This window comes from Choloepus didactylus, chromosome 4, assembly GCF_015220235.1.
Source record: "Choloepus didactylus isolate mChoDid1 chromosome 4, mChoDid1.pri, whole genome shotgun sequence".
Taxonomy (NCBI): Eukaryota; Metazoa; Chordata; class Mammalia; order Pilosa; family Megalonychidae; genus Choloepus; species Choloepus didactylus.
The window spans coordinates 158,831,210-158,849,098 of NC_051310.1; the positions used below are offsets into that span (position 1 = coordinate 158,831,210).

The 17,889-nt window shown below is 42.4% G+C and overlaps 1 long non-coding RNA gene across 2 annotated transcripts in view; it reads left to right on the forward strand.

The window, feature by feature from the left end:
- The window catches only part of LOC119533498, a 36,537-nt gene extending 19,831 nt beyond the window's left edge, over window positions 1-16,706 (forward strand). Inside the window, exons 3-4 of one of the 2 annotated variants that reach the window (XR_005216638.1) lie at window positions 657-692; window positions 16,440-16,706. This is a non-coding gene — a long non-coding RNA (uncharacterized LOC119533498). Of the gene's footprint in view, window positions 1-656; window positions 2,419-16,439 lie in introns of those variants that run through there. The other variant, XR_005216637.1, reaches the window with a different exon arrangement.
- The last annotated feature ends 1,183 nt before the right edge of the window (window positions 16,707-17,889 follow it).

Genomic DNA, 17,889 nt, shown 5'->3' on the forward strand with positions numbered 1-17,889 from the left:
GTTGTAGTCATCCCACAGATACAAAGTCACGTGACAGGAGGAGAGCAAATAGTTGGGATCAATAATCCAATCTACTAAAAATTCCCAAATTTATGTCTGTAGCTCTGGCATCTCTCCCCTTTTGGGTACCAAACTGGTGTATTGACTGCTTACTCAAAAGCTCCATTTAGATGTCCCTGAAGCATCTCAGACATATTATGTCCCAAACCAAACTTTGAATCATCTTTCAGCCCCGACTTGCTATTATACTCTGTCTTCTTTATTTCAACAAACACCATAACCATTCTGCCAGGTGCTCAGACCCAAACTTACAAGTTTTCTTTGCTTCCTTTCTTTCCCTCATACCCCATTTATGTGCAAGTTCAGCTAGTCTACCTTCAACATAGATCTCAACTTCTTACCACCTCCAGTAGCTTAATATTTTCCTACCTGGCCTCCCTGCTTCTATTCTTGCCTCCCTACAGTAAACTCCTCACACAGAAGACCGGAGTCTTTGCAGAATACAATTTTCTTAGCCTCCTGCCCCAAACCCTCCAGCGTCTTAGTTTATATGTAACTACTTAGTCTCTACACAGTTACAAATGTGAATAGTAGGATCAGATTGACAGCAAAGTTCAGACACTGGGGTAAATCAATTTGCATTTACTTTTCTAAAGGAAACAAGAAAGAAGACTCCAGAGTCAGATTACATGGTAAGTACATCAGTCAGCAACATTTTCCTGGACTTAGAGGTGGTGCTTGCAAGTCTTTGGGTCCCAAAATGCCTTATAGGCTGACTAACAGTTACAGGTAGCAATGTTGGAGTAACTGAAGATTACACTAGAATTTTTGGAAGCTCAACTATTTTCTTCCACATCCAGCCCTACAATGCTGGAAGAGTTCTGCATGTCTACTGTTCTGGACTGTGATGGAATTAAACCTCATTTAGATCAGGTACATTTGAGGGTCCTTCAATATACAAGATGGATGGAGAACAGCACACTGCAGTGCACTTGGGTATAAACATAGCCCTCATTCTGCACCCCCAACCTCCCTCAGGCTAAGATAGTCTGATTAAAGTGCATTCTGGAACTCAGTGCATAGAACTCGGCTCTGTCACCCAGCAGTGCCTGGGAATCATGCTAACTGTTCTCCAACGTGGCTCCAATCCTCTCCCACATTCCCCATCATACCCCCAAATACTATTCAAAGTCCTGAAAACGGTCTTGAGGCCCAAGATTATCTGGCCACTGCCTACTTGTCTCTTACCCACTCTGGCCACACTGGCTTCTCACTTGTTCTAGAACATGCCAAGCTCATTTGTGCCTCAGAACCTGTACTTTTGTCATCCCTCTGACAGGATGTTCATCATCCAATACCCCAGATGGCTTCTTCTATCACTTTCTCAGGTCCCTATTTAAATGTCATCCCTCAGCAAGGCCTTTTTGACCCCCAAATCTAAAACAGCCCCTGCTCCCATCCATATTTTACAATCCCTTTTTTTGTATCTTCATAATACTGAACACCACGTGACATAATGTCCTTTGTTTATTTCTTTAGTCTTTGTCTCCTGCACTAGGATAGAAGTGCTGTGAGGGCAAGCACTTTGATTGCATTGGTATCTGCTGTATTCCCATCAATCAGAACAGCATTTATAGCATAAAAGGCGCACAATAAGCACATTTGTGGTATAAATAATTTAATGCATAAATGAATAAATGAGGCAGAATAAAAAAAAGTTTGAGGAAAGATAAGAAAAATGTCTAGATCACAATAACAACTGTGACAACACCAGGAGAAAATACATTACTATTTTTACAGATAAAGAAACCAAGGCTCAGAAAGTTTAGATGTTTTGCCCACAGTTTGGAAAGGGGTGGAGTAAAGCCTCAATCCCCAATCAATCTGATGTCAGGCCACAAAGATAAACTCTATATTATGTTGACTGCCAGTATACTAAAGCAGTGATTTCCAAGAATGTGTGCTTCTAGGGGGAGCATTAGAATGAAACTCTTTTCATTAAAATGTCTATTTCTGTTCTTTTAAAAATTTATGATTTTAAATTCTATTTTGTTTAGGTTTTATAAAGTACACAATTATATGTGTACAGAGAAGAGTCATTCATGTGTACTTTATTATTACATGGGCTCCAAATGTGCTTTTAAAGTATTTGGAGGCCTCTTTTCTAAATTATCATCTACTTCTGGGAAGTTGTGAGTAGGATGGGGGGACTGGTGAGGGTGCTAGACGCCTGCGGTGAAGGTGCCAGCTGAACACCGAGGGTCTGGAAAGGCGTTAAAAGTGGGTACCTTGGTCTGTGTGACACCTGAGACTCAGAGCCAGAGTTTGGCAGCTATGAATGTCAGTATTCCCTGATATGGCAACTGTTAAAAAAGCTGAAAAAGAGTTCAGACTTCCATTAGAGATATGAATGAAGCTGATCTGGTTAGGATTAAGGCAAATCAGACTAAAGGGTGAAGGATGATACTGACTGTGTTTTAAAACTTCAACTTCTGTGTGAGACCAAAGGAAGAGATGTTTACTAGGTGCAAAATCTATATTTTTTGTAGCACACTGTATAATTCAACTTGTATGGTCAGTTTATTCAAATGCCATAATGACATGGAACATTGAATAGGGAGAGAGATCTTGTTGGTTTGTACAGGTTAGTATGAAGCCCCAATACAACCCAGAGTAATATGGGCAGAGAATAAAAATGTATTTGCAAAGCCCCCTTGAGGGATTGGGGAAAAATAGGGAAATATTAGACTTCCCCAGCTGGGGAATTCCTGATATTCTTACAAGTATTGTGGATTACCAATTTAGAAGACTGAGCCCTCAATCTTGGGGCTTGCCCTTATGAAGCTTGTTACTGAAAAGGAGAGGCTAAGCCTACTTATAATGGTGCCTAAGCATCACCCCACTGAGAATCTCTTTTTTACTCAGATGTGGCCTCTCTCTAAGCCAACTCTGCAGGTAAACTCACTGCCCTTCCCCCATGTGAGATGTCACTCCCAGGGGTGTGCATCTCCCTGGCAATGTGGGACATGACTCCCAGGGATGAGCCTGGACACAGCATCATAGGATTGAGAAAGCCTTCTGGACCAAAAGGAGTAGAGAAATGAAACAAAGTTTCAGTGGCTGAGAGATTTCAAATGGAGTCCAGAGGTCATTCTGGAGGTTATTCTTATGGGCTATACAGATATCCTTTTTCAGTTTTTAGTGTATTGTAATAACTAGAAGGAAATACCTGAAACTGTTGAACTGCAACCCAGTATCCTTGATTCTCAGAGATGAGTGTATAACTATATAGCTAACACGGTATGACAGTGTGATTGTGAAAACCTTTCGGCTTGCACTCCCTTTAACCAGTGTATGGACAGATGGGTAGAAAAATGGGGACAAAATTAAATGAATAATAAGGGGGGGGGGAAGGGAGCATGGGATATTTTGGGTATTCTTTTTTACTTTTATTCTTATTCTTATTTTTATTCTTTTGGAGTAATGAAAATGTTCAAAACTTGTATTGATGAATGCACAGCTATATGATGATACTGTCAACAACTGATTGTATACTGTGGTTGATTGTATGGTATGTGAATATATCTCAATAAAACTGAATAAAAAAACTAAAAAGGTAAAGAGTATACCTGAGTCTGTGGGTGGGCCAATACATAAGTGTGAATGTATGGGTCAGTTTTCTCAGATGTGCACCTGATGAGACACCACAACAGTACAGGAAACATAACTGATGAGGCTAACACCCTTCAGGAAAATGCTTCTCCAACCAGATTCAGGAGATGGCCAGGTTGAGAATCACTTCTGAGTTCCTCCCTCTGAAACTCAATTTTTCCACATTTTACACATGTACACATAGAGCACAGACACACAGGCACACACTTTCATGCTTAAGACTTCCTATTAGCAGGGAGAAAAACCTGGCTTGACATGGAGCATTTGAGAGAATGAAGGAACATAAGAAATGATCCAGTCTAGTCCTCTCGTTCTATAGATGGTGGTCCAGCGGTGTGAAACTCAGCTGGTTAGTGGCAGAATCAGGCCTGGGTTCTACTGTCTCCTGGCTTCCCACCATACTTCCTGCCCTTCCACGGGAGCCATTCTACCTCGTGTGTGCCTGCTTTCTCACAGGGCAGCTTTCCCTCAGAAGGCTGGTCACATTCTTACGATGCCAGGTATTTGTAGTATTAGAACCCCTTGGGGCCTCATAAAACAGGGCTTATATGGAGGCATCACCTGCTTTCCCTTCATTTCAATATAGTGTATCATCAAACAGTAAGGCCTGCATGAAGCAATGAGTGGACCTGTCATCTCTCTCCTGACCTTCTCAGCGAGTTCTCCCTCTCTGAGTAACAGCTCCTTGCTGCCCTGCAGAACAGAAACCCAAGCAAGTACTTGAAGCTTAATTAATCTGGATGTTTAGACTCAAACTTCATTAGCTCAAATTGCTTCAGTTTGCCTAATTTGTTTCTCTATGTGAGCTCTGATAAGCTTGGTTTAACATCTTCTAAACTGTGGTGTTTATCATCATCACTGCCTGCAGACTAATGGACCAGAAGAAAAATGATTCAAAAGGTATTGCTATTGTGTGTGGCTATTTCTATACCCAAGGAGGATGTGGAATCCAAGTCACAATAGAATATACTTATTTCCATAGGACAAATCTACTTTTTAAAAATACAGCCAGAAAAGTCCTTTTGATCATCAACGTGCAAGCATAAACTTGTTTGGGTGTTAAGAATTCCATACAGTTTGAGATTTTGTTTTCTGTGTATAGGCAGGGATAAATCGTTATGTTATTCTTCCAATCAGTAGAGACTTTTGCCTCAGCCATGTGTGTGTATGTGTGTGTACAAATATACATGTCGGTGTTTGTGGACAAAGTATCCATCTGAGAAGAGGCATGACCATCTAAAAATGGCTCTTTTGAGCCATCCCAAGTACAGAGAAACATTTAGCATTATTAAAAGTCACATTGAATCTCTGGAATGATATGCCTGGAACTGGCAGCATTGAAGGTTTTCCAGGAGGGGTGCTGAGAGAGAGACCCTCTGTAAACTCATTTGTGTGTGTCTAATTGCACATTTCATCTCGCCCAAAACTTAAAAACAACAAAAAAATACATTGTCAGCAATACATTTTTGAATAGTCAGTTTTCCCATTTTGCTCAGACCTGTAAGCTCTGCCACATATTTAGCTTATATTTTGCTGTAAATACCTTCATTTGACTGCATTATGACAGTCATGTGATGATGGTCTGTCCATTGGTTATGGAAATCGAGCCAACACTGAGAATAGGGAGGCGTATTTTATCATCACACCTGCATCAATAGTTTTGTGTCATCTTCTTAGAAGCTGGAACATTCCAAATCTTGACCCAAGCTACGGTGTCAAAGGGGACCAGACATGGTTAGATTTATAGGAAGAGCCTCTGTTAGATCATCCAGATCCTTTCTGCATTCATAAAAATTGGCTTATTTCCCACATTTCTTACACTCCTGAGGTGCACCCAGCTACACTACACTAGAAATAGAAAATTCAGACAATAAAACATATAATCTGCAGCTCAAATATCATATCCACAGAAAATAAGGGACTCAGGTAATTGGGCAAAACTATCCTTCTTATTTTTTAAGTTATTCAAATAATTGTCTCAAATCCTCATTTTGCTTAGATACCCAAATATCCCTTGTCTGAGTGCATCAGGGTGCAAATGGTGTAGGATGTAATTGTGGTCGCCTTTGTCTGCATATTTAGGTTTAGCTATCTTGATAGCCCTCATCAATGAAAACTAAACATCTGTCCCTCTGCTCCTTTCCAAGTCTCCATTCATATCTAATATTTTACGGAGGACTCAAGGAATCACACTTCACTTAAGGATCAATCCAGGAAAAGCACCGGCTGCCCTGGATGTCTGAACTGCCGTGCCAGCTCCTCGGGACCACATTTAGGCTTCTGCTGTCGTTCACATCCAAGCGTTTTTCCAGTCTCTTCCCTCACCACCGAAGTTGCCCACCCAAAATGAAATGGATCCCTGCTGCTGCTAGCACATTGTCAATGCTTTGCGAGAAGTAGGTAGGGTAAAAGCCACTTTTTCTTTGTTGACCTTCTTACAAGGGTCCCATAGCTGCAGTTACTTGGGCCCAGAGGTGCTACAGAGCTTTTACTTTCACCAGCAGGGCAGCTTGGAGGGGCAGCCTCAAATGGCAGCGTCTAGTGCACTGAGTTCTAGCTCATAGGTGGATGCTTCCTCAGTGATGCTCAGTGCCCATTCTAACCTGGCTTCTGTTCCTTCCTCCTGCCCCAGTCTGCTGGCCATGCCATTTATGCCTGCACCTCAGTCACTGATAGTGTTTGACTTCTAGTCCCAGCAATCTCTTAAGCCTTCGTGCAAATCATTTAGTAAAAGTTGATACCAGAAAATAAGACCCATTGCTAGTTCTGTACACAGATCTCTTTGGGTTCAGTTGGGAAAGTCTTTTAAACTATGTAAATAAAACATTTGCATACAGAGACTGGCCTGATGGTGCTAACTGAATAACTGCAGAATGTAGTGAGAACAGCCAAGCGTTTATTCAAGTAGTTACCAGGTGGTTAATAAGCTACGTCAGTGCCGGCCCTCCAAGAAGCAGCCACCAAGATGGGGTGAGGTGCATGGGGGAAATGGGAAGGGAGCCAGGGGAGGCTGCAGTGCTGGCGTGAGCCACAGTGAAGATGTAAGGAAAGGAAAGTTGAGCAGAAGTGTCCTAGACCACTGTGCAGTCTAAGCAATTGGGCAAAGCTGTCTGAGAGTCCTGACGTGAAAGTTGGCCCTCTGAGGAGTACAGGTTTCCCAGGAACAGGCCTGCCTCAGTGTCCCTGCTGTGCTCAGTCACTGGCCAGAAGCAGCCCAGGGGATGTGTGGCCTCAGCACAAACACAGTGATGAATTTCAGCATGCATTGGAATTCTTAGAGGCATGTCTTCATGGCCAACTCAGAAGCACTTTAATTCCATCAAAATTATCAAATGGCCTTGTGTATGTTGACATTTAGAATGCTTTTTAGGAGATCTGTGAAAAAGAAATTCTACTAGGAGGATCTTTTGCCACCCTTGTCGAGGCCCCTCTCCAGACGGTCCTCTGGACATTCACAGTGTAACATACATTTATTTATCACAGCGGGGGTGGCCGTGCCCATCTTCTAAATGCCCGGGATCTGGGGGCACCTTGTGTTAACCTTCTTGATCAAGTGGTGATTTCCAACTACACCAACTTTAACAGAAATTCACCCAGCATCAGTCTGCTGATTGCCTGGAACTTGGAGAGCACTTTGACAACTATTAAATCATTCCATTCTGATTGAGTCCTCACCCAAAGAGCTCAAGTGGCAGGTTTGGAACTGGAATCCTGAACTCCAGACTCCTAATCTAGTTGTTGGATGATTTGGAACCCTTAACATTTCACCCTGGATTTATTTCAGCCTAGGACTTGCGGGTGTAAATAGAGGCCACCTAAGAGGAGTGTTTTGTCCAGTGTGGTGGGTGGACTTTGTTCTACATCATTTCACCTCATTCCCTGATACCTTGCTCTGCTCTGTTTCTGCCTCACTAAAATCTTCACCCTCCTTTGTACCACAGTGTCACTTCTAAGTCTAACCACAAACTTGGCTGTGTGTTCCCTGCTGCATTTAGTTCTCCTCCTTTGATCCAGTGTCCCACTGGGGAGATCAGCCAGGAGCAGTCTCCACATTGGGCATAGCTTGGCGCCTTCCCATCCTCGTCCTAAGGGAGCCCCATCCAGGAAGACAGGGTCTGCAGCTTGGCCACATGCCCTGGGTGGGCTTTTGGGCTCAGTGGCTCTAAGATGCCTTCTGTCTTAGTTAGCCAGCACTGCTAGGACAAATACCACACAATGTTTGGCTTAAACAGTAAGAATTTATTGGTCCACAGTTTTTGCAAGGTGTTGGGAAGGCCATGCTTTCTCCTAGAGTCTGTAGCGTTCTGGTGATGGCAGTCCTCCACCACGTGGAGATCTTCTCTCTGCTTCTATGTCTCCTGCTCAGTTGTATGAGTCTCCATCTAGATTTCCTCTGTTTATAAGATCTCCTCACATATGGATTAAGGACCACCCTGATCCAATTTGGCCTCATCTAAATAGGATCTTTGAAGATCCTAGTCACAAATGAGTCTACACTTTAACAAATAATGACATCTTCAAAGGTCCTTGTGTCGGTTTAGATGTATTATGTCCCCCAAAATGCCACGTTCTTTAATGCAATCTTGTGGTGGCAGACATATTAGTGTTGATTGGGTTGGAATCTTTGAATGCGGTTGTATCCATGGAGATGTGACCCACCGAAATGTGGGTAATACCTTTGATTAGATTATTTCCATGGAGGTGTGGCCCCACCAATTCAGGGTGGGTCTTGATTGATTTACTGGAGTAAATTAATTTTAAAAGAGCCCAGCCACTGCTGCAGCTGAGAGACACATTTTGGAGACGGTCGTTGAAGCAGACTTTTGCTGACACTTTGCTTCGGAGAAGCTAAGACAGGACAAACGCCCCAAGAGCAACACTTTGTAGAATGCACAGGAGCTGAGGGTGGAGCTGGAACACAATCCTGGATCAGCAGACACCAGCCACATGCCTTCCCAGCTAACAGAGGTTTTCCGGTTGCCATTGGCCATACTTCAGTGAAGTTACCCTATTGTTGATGCCTTACCTTGGAACTTTATGGTCTTAAGACTATAACTTTGTAACCAAATAACCCCCTTTTTAAAAGCCAATCCATTTCTGGTGTTTTGCAAAATGGCAACATTAGCAAACCAGAACAGTCCTATTTACAAATTGGTTCACACCCACAGGGGTGTCTTTATGGGGCACATGATTCAATCCCCAACATCTTCCAGTACTCAGAATCCATAAGCCTCTAGACCTTTATTTGCAGAAGGAATATATACTTCCTTGTGGCACTGAACTATAAGAAAATGCATTGACTGTGGACAGGCTGTGGATAGTTTGATTAATTAAGGGCCCATCTCCTGCTTTGCAGCCTACTTTCCCTGCTCCTGCTGGTGCTGTACATTAGCATTCAGCTGTTGCAGAGCTTTAAATAGTACCTGTCCCCCTGAAGAAAAACTTCAAGGTTCATTCATTTGCTAAAGGCTAATATTTTTTCCAGGGCATAAAGTGCCAGACAATCAGCCCCAGGGCCTCAGGAGCTCCATTTACACAGGACAAAGAGAACTTAGGAAGTTTTCCTGCCCCTGCCTTCTGTGCATCCTCCTGCAAGGCAGTCATGTGCTTCCTATGCGGTCTCTCTTTGGAGGGAATGAGAGTGAAGTGGTCTTCACTCTTCTGGAAAGATGTTTTTACATATAAGACAATGGAACATACAGCTGTGCTCCAATGTTTCTCTTGCTAAAAAAAAAAAATGCAGGCCACTGAGATTTTTTGGCCATGCAAGATAGAGCTTAAGACTGGGAGGTACCAGTAACAGTGCTAGGACCCCACATTTGCAGAGCCTGAGCCAGGTTAGAAAGCCTTTTCACAATCACTGACTTATTTGATCGTAAATCAATCTTGAATTCTTGACAGGGCAAATGCTATTATCTCTGCTTTATATGTTTGGCATTCATTCTTTCAGCAAACATGTATTTAGTACGTACTATGGGTTCCTTCCTAATATTTACTGAGTGCTTACTATATGCCAGGCGCGGGCTAGTTGCTTTTTAATCAAATGCCCACAGAGACCTTGTGAAATCAGTACTATTATTAATCCCATTTTGCTGATGAGGAAACTAAAGCACAGAAAAGTTATATGATTTACCCAGGACGTTAGTAAATAGCAGAGCTAGAATCTGAGACCCAGCACTCATGTCCTGGATTGCTCTGTGATACCGACAGTCAGGCTATTAATCACAAAAACAGATAATAGTTCAGTTACACTGATAAACGCTAGGCAGGGAAAGTACAGTGTGCATGAGAAAATATAATAGGAGACCCAAGTTAGTCTGGGGTTTGAGGAAAGGCTTCACCAAGGAAGTAACATGTGAATTGAGGCTTGAAGGAGGAGTAGGAGTTAGACAGGCCTGGGTGAGGGAGGAAAAGCACATCAGACAAGGAGACCAGTATGGCAAAGACCCAGGAGAGGGACGGATCCTGACACTTTGGAGGACCTGAAAGGGGCTGGCTAATCTTTGCTGAATAGGGACTGGGGGGAGCAGAGAGAGATGAGATTGAAGAGATGGGCAGAGGCAAAATCATGCAGGGCTTTGCCGCCAATATTAAGTATCCAGCTTGGGTCTAAGGGCACTGGAATTGCCTTGAAGGGGAAGATTTGGGTTCATAAAGACTCACTCTGGCCCCTGTGAGGAGAGTGGTTTAGAGTGGGGAAAGTGGGTCTGGGGAGACCAGCTAAGGGACCAATGTGTTCCCACTGGTGAAGGAAGTGGATGTAGAGAGAAAAGGATGGGTCAAGTGATGTCTAGGAGGTAAAATGGACTTGGCCATTCATTGAGGTGAGCTGGAAGGAAGAAGAAGATGACATCCAGATTTGTGACATAAACATCTAGGTTGATGGTGGTACCACTTCCTGAGAGAAAACACTGAAAAAGAAACAGGTGAGTATTGAGGGAAAGAAATAAGGAACAAGTTCAGTTTTGGAGAGGTTGAGTTCCAGACATCAGGGAAACATGCAGATAAATACATGAGTTGAGTTCACAAGAGAGATCTGTGCTAAATATCCACATTGGTGCATCACCGAGATAGTTGGAGCCCTGGGGAAGGGTAAAGGCAAGGCAGAAGAAAATCCTGGAGTATATCCCCAAGGTACTACAACATTTACAGGTCTAGTAGGAAAGGAAGACCCATCCAAGAAGAATGACAAAGAACAACTTGTGAAGGGAGAAAGTACTGAGCATTGAGTTTAAGAAAGAGTACTTGACTGTGTTGAATACTGAGGAACCATCAGGTGAAACGGGGACTGCTATGGGGATTTAGAGGTCACTGGTGGCCTTAGCAGGAACCATTTCAGTGGAGTACAGAGTGTAGACATCATATCAGAGTGAGTGAATGGAAGAGGAGTGAGTGGAAGCAGTGAGCAAACTGAAAAGAAATCAAAGCATTTGCACTATGTTGTGAGGAGGAAACAGATTGGCTCAGAGAGATGAGGCAACTTGCACACTAAGTGCAAGTTGTAAGTGGGGCACAAATGCAGGGGTGCCTGGTCAGCACCATTGCTTCTCTAGCCAGCAGCAGAATCTGGTCCTTCCCTGACAGAACCCCCTGCTGTTGCTTCTGACTCTTTGGTAATAAAGGAGAGGAAATACATGCCAACAATGGACTATTAAATAAGTAATAGTCTGGCTCAGATTTCAGAGGGTTTCTTTGGCTAGACATAGCTGAATTACATATAACTGGTGGGTTGGGCTCTCTGTAATAAATGCAGAGAACATGCTTACATTTCTGAGAGGCACAACCTCTTCAACAATGTAAGAAAATTGGGTGACTTAGACCAGAGAAGTGAAGGCTACACTTGAGTTATCCCAGTGCACTGAATGCACAGCATTTCCTTTTGTGGCTCTTGGAGAGAGCTAAATGGGCTTAAAATATCTAAGACCCAGGACTGGTTTGTCTATGGCCTGTGGCTTTGAACAAGCCCTTGTTCCACATTTGGGGTCGGGAGCAGGTCAAAGGGAGAAGTAGGCAATGCCTTTCTGGTGCTCAGCCACAAAGCCTTAGGAGTCTTGATGGATATTTCATCATGACACCTACTTAAGGAGTCTCAATGAATGCCAGTGGCAAGGACAGATTGTGATGAAACATTTATTCGAAGCACTCCTTTACCAATTAATTCAGTCCTAAAACCATTCATTTTTCATTTGCGAATGACATTAAATTATGACAAGAATGAAAGGTGGAATGGGTTTAGCTATCTTATTGCCAACAAAGTTCATCCCTTCAGGTGCCAGCATTTCTTCAAAAGGAAGGAGATAAACTCTCCCAAACTTGCAGAGGCTTTAGAAATCTTCCTTCTGAGGGGTCCAGGGACCCTGTAGATTTTTGGAGGACACAGCAAAAAGGGAAGAAGTTTTCTGTGTCTGTGTGTGTATAGATGTGTGTTTCTGAGTGTGTGTGTGCATGTGTTTTAAGCCAACTTGCAAATTCAGCTCACACAACTCTTGAGAGAAGTCTAGGCAGTGTTTCTAGGATGTCACAGAAACCCATTTGAAAGGAAAAATTTAACTGTTTACTTGGACTTAGAGGTTGTGCTTTTTTTTTTTCTTTTTTAACTCCCTGAATGTGCTCGTTTGCCATTGGGTAGATGTTATAACCTGGTCTAAAGTTTGTACTAACTTAGCACCCATGGATTGCTCTGACCTTTAGCTATTATTATATCCTGGCTAATGATGAGGTGGATCATTATTTATAAATTCCTAGTAGCTTCACATTTGAGGTTGGTTTTAGCATTTTCTTCTAAGTGGTAAGAGATCATCAGTTGCAGTTCCTAGAATTGACCGTCTCTATTTCTCCTTTTCCTGTGATAGTAATAACTGCTGTAGAGTAAGGCTGAAATAGCACATCCTGCTCTGAGAAGCCACTGTGGTCAAATGAAAACCCCCTAAGTCTGAGTCTTGAGATTCTGCGAAATAGCTATTTAATAAACCAGAGAAGGAGGCAGGCCATTTGACTTAAAACAAAGCACAAAGGGGCTTCAGGGTCTCTCACCAAGCTACTGCCTCTTGAATGGTGTTGCCTACATGCCTGGAGAGCAACTGACCTATGAGACAAGCGGAGGTGACCTCAAACTTCACTGCACTATCACATTAGATAGAGCCTGATGAGTAAACATGGCATACAGCTCACAGCCCAAATCCTTGACCACCCTTTATTGAAAGAATCCTTAGTTGTGAAATTTCTGCAAGAAATTTGATCTGCTCAATTCCTTAGCAAATCACCTTGCAGTTCCTCAGTGGACCATGTGGACAATATTTAATTGATTTGAATAAAAGGTGAGCAACATGCACAAGGAAGCTCCTCTTCAAAGTATATCAATTGATTAATGACTTGGGCAAGAATCACGTTACAGCTCTTTGCTGCATTATTAGTCATTTTATAATAATTGGTTTTTGTCACTTCAAAATGTAATTTTTCTTCTTTATAGAAACTCAGTTGTGGTCCTTGCATCTGAAAGGTTAACTTTGCATCTGAAAGGTTAACTAGTAAGTATGCTTTAAAAATATTAAGTTCACATCAACTTAGGTGTAGCTTATTTGACCCTGTGACCATTCAGTGACTTTGGCTTTGCAGGAAAGATTTACTAAGCTCTTTAATAGCTGTTCAAGTTTGCTACTGCTGCTGTTAAGCAAAATACCAGAAATGGGTTGGCTTTTATAAAGGGGGTTTATTTGGTTACACAGTTACAGTCGTAAGGCCATAACATGTCCAAGGTAAGGCACCAATAGGGTACCTCACTGGAGGATGGCCATTGGTGTCCAGAAAACCTCTGTTAGCTTGAAAGGCACGTGGCTGGCATCCGCTCACTCCCAGGTTGCATTTCAAAATGGCATTCTCCAAAATGTTGCTCTTGGGGCATTTTGTCCTCTCTTAGCTGCAGCTCCTCTTCAAAATGTCACTTTCAGTTGCTCTCCAAAATGTCACTCTTAGCTGCTACTCTGAGGTTCTTGTCTGTGAACTCCTTTATATGACTCCAGTGATCCAATTAATACCCACCTTGAATGGGTGGGATAACATCTCCATGAAAATTATCCAATCAAATGTTTCACTCACAGTTGATTGAGTCACATCTCCATGGAAACACTCAATCAAAGAATTCCAACCTAATCAACACCAATACATCTGCCCCCACAAGATTTCATCAAAGATAATGTCATTTTGGGGGACATAATACATCCAACTGGCACAATAGTGTACTCTTGAAAATGACTGCCTGTTCCGGTTTGGATATATTATGTCTCCCCAAAAGCCATATTCTTTAATGCAATCTTGTGGGGACAGACTTATTAATCTTTTTGATTAGGTTGTGATCTCTTGATTGAATGTTTCTATGGAGATTTGACCCCACCCATTCAGGGTAGGGCTTGATTTGTTCATTGGAGTGTTTAAGAGAACTAAGAGAGAACCAGACATTTGCTGTTGCTTGGAGATGCTTGGAGATGTGGACAGAAGGACATTTGGAGATGCTAAGCTAGGAAAGCCATTTTGAAACATAGCCCAGGAACAAAGGATCAACAAACGCCAGCCACGTGACCTCTCAGCTAAGAGGTTTTCCAGACATCATCGGTCATTCTTCAGTGAAAGTATCAGCTTACTGATGCCTTAGTTTGCACACTTTTATGGCTGTAGAACTGTAATTTGTAACTTAATAAATCTCCTTTATAAAAGCCAATCCATTTCTGGTATTTTGCACAATGGCAGCATTAGCAAACCGAAATACTGCCCAATAATATTTAGAATCATAGAGCCTTTACATCTCTTCCATCCAAGCCCCTAATGTGTAGATGAAGAAATTGAGGCACACAGCTAGGAAGTGATCCTACAGGATCACACTGTGTTATTAGGCTGTCCACCCCAAACCAGCATGTGTTTCTCAGATGCCTCTGATGCACCTTGTACTGTGTTATGTGCTGGGGAAATGCATGGCTTTAGTCACGAGTTTACCCTCCAGTTGAGGAGCTAAAAGTGGCACATGTAAACATTGAAAGAGTGCCCAGCAATGTAACAAGTTCCAGCAAGTGTGGTCCAGATTTAATATAACAGGTTGTGTTTTACAGCCATGCTGCACAGTAGGATAACTGCATAGGCCAGGTTGGGAAACAGCAAGCCTTGAGGCCAGCAGAACAGGGAGAGTCATCACCATGTAGTTAGAACATAAAACCGGGCTACAGTAAATGTGACAAAACTGTCGGGAAGATCGAAGGGGTAGAATAGGATGCAGAGAATCAGGTTTAGAACAATTACAGCAGTAAGATCAGAAAGGCCTGAAGCTCTTCGCCACGGGATTTCCTTCCTTCCGTATGGCAGTATCTTTCTCAGCAGGAGGTTGGCACAGAACAGCAGTTAACTGGACAGGTTCTAGAGCCAGAAGAACTTGGTTGGGTGTCCCAGCCCTGCATCTTTGTTGTATGACTTTGTGCAAATTATTTCAGCCAAGTTTCATTTCCTTGCCTGTAAAGTGAGAATAATAATTAATTCCTGCCTCATAGAATTTTGTGAAGATCAACTGAGATCATGCATGGAAGTAAATCACCCAGCACAATGTTTGACATAGAGCAATACTTACTGCAGGGATCTAGTATTAATATACACAAATCAAATATGCTGCTAACAACTGGAGTCTGTGTGTGTGTGTGTTTCTATACATCATGATCTGGCTATTTTAGTCATCAAAGAGAGATTTGGCTTATGGAATTCAATTGCTTGTGCAATGAATAGCTCTTCAAATGGCCACAAACAACAAATGGTGCTAAAGTGGAAACATAAGGAAGCAGCTCCTTTGTAAGAGGTTCTATCAGTTGCTTGGTGTTTGCCAATGAATTTCTTTTTTCTGGGCAAAATGGGACTACATTTCCCAGGAAATGAAGTTAGGTTAAGACCATGCAGCTGAATTCTGGCCAATGAACTGTGGGAAGAAGTGATGTACACCACTTCCAGAGCGAGCATAAACCCCCCGTGTGACTTCCCACTCTCTCTTCTCTTCTGTGGACACATGCCCCGGGTGGTAAACCACCAGATGGAAAGAACACATATCCCTGAGTCACGGCTTATAGGACAGCCGGGGAGGAGAGTTGCTTAAGCCTCATGAAACATGGCATGAGCAAGAAATAAACTTTTATTGGGTTAAGTCTCCGAGATTTGGGAATGATTATAGAAACTAGCATTAATTACCCTTACTTGAAACTGGTCAACTGATCTGCTCAAAAGCAGAAAAAATGGAGATAATAAAAATGTTCATATTCAAATACCATGTTTAATAACAATAAATATGAATAAAATACACAAGTCTTTTTTTAACTTCACAAAAAATCATTATGTTGTTGGGTTAAGTTTCATTTTGAATGCACTGTTAATTAAGAATTAAATTTATTAAAAAAAATAATGCCCCAAAAGATAGCATTCTACTCATGACTGAGTGTAGGGTGCGTGTTTAGTTGTTGTCCGAGAATGCTCTTCAACATATGCTGCTGAGTGAAAAACAAACAAATATGTTTTGAAAGAGTACAGAATAATCCCATTAAAAATTACAATGTCAGTAGTGATGTCTCTCCTGGTGGTGGGGTTGTGGATAGCTGAGTAATTTTTTCCATATGCTCTATTATATTTTCTAAATTTTCTTCAGTTAACATGTATTATAAACAAGAAGACACTAAAAGGACATTTTAAAATGTATTTTTAATTGACTTAATCAATGTATCCATTTTAAGCTCTTTATCCTTTTACAGATACATAATTCCTGAAATAACAACAACAACAAAAAGATTCTGCACATAGATTTTGACAGCAAAATATTTGAAACTCAGCGATTTGAACTTATGGACTCTAGCCATTACTTGCCGGTTTGGGAGAAGCAGCATACAAACCAGCTAGCAGAGCTGAGATGACTTTTCAAGAGAATGGATCTTAAACCAAAATAGCAAGAAGACCAGAACCTTGGCCTGAAATACATATGTTTGATGTGGATAAATAGCAATGAATAAACGTTCACAGTAAGAAAGGCATTTCTGCGGCAGTTTCTTTAAGATCTACCCCTGCACCCGGCACATGCTACAATGTTTGTCCTTCCTGCACTGTTTTCCAATATCTGCTTACCTCTCTGTCTCCTTCACTAAACTGCAAGCTCCTTGCAGGAAAGGACATATCTATTTCACCCATGTGCCCCCAGGGCAGATAGTGATAGGCACAAAATAGGTTTCAATGAATTCTTGTTGAATTAATCATGCATATGAGGACAGAAGGAAATTAACTTGAGAGATGAGCAAATGGGCAATTGTTCAGTGCGAGGATCAACCGGAACATGTCTTAAGAGTGGTGAAATGAGTGGTGAGAAATATGAAACCAAGTCCAGATTCTGAAAAACAGCAAAGAGCAGATGTCTGGGCAATCACTCGTTAGACCCAAAGGAGGCAATCCATGTGCGTCACTCACTCCCAAGGCCACGGTGGAGTGAAGAGTTAGCCTTACCAGGGAGGTCTGGCTTTTGCCCTCGGCTACTGGGAGGTGATTTCTAGGCCCCTGGATGTCCTGCCTGGCAGGAGCATCTTTGTTTGCCTGGGGACTTTGGCCACCAGACAGTCTAACAGTGTGATTTATGATGGGGGCTCATCTGAACATGGTATCAGTTCCAACTTCCAGAGGAATTAGAGACTAAATGTATTAGCCTGACCTCTGGGAGTCACTGGAGGCTAAAGGTCAGCCATAGGGGCAGCATTTGATTTGAGTCCCAGTAAAAACACTGGACTTGAAAGGCTCTGGTGAGCTTTGCTGGTTGGCGGTACTCGGTGCATATGGTCACACACTGTGGCCAGGGGGAGGAAAAGCCGTCCAGGACTCCCTGAGCAGAGGACAGGCGCAAGCTCTGCATGGCGTCCCCTCCTGGACTCTGCCCTGTGTGCCTCTTCCTTTGGCTGACTTTAATCTGTATCCTTTCCCTGAAGATAAACCATAAACTTGAGTATAACAGTTCTCAGTGAGTTCTGAGCCCTTCTAGTGAATTATCAAAAGTGAGGGTGGCTTTGGAACCCCCTGAACTCACAATTGGTGTCAGAGGCCAGGGTGCACTTGTGTGCACTGAGCCCCTCAATTCTTTGCAGCCATCGAATAGGAAATCTTTTCAAAAACAGTACCTGGAGAAATGCCTATGTAGCCTTACTCTGTCTTAGAGCACCCTTTCTT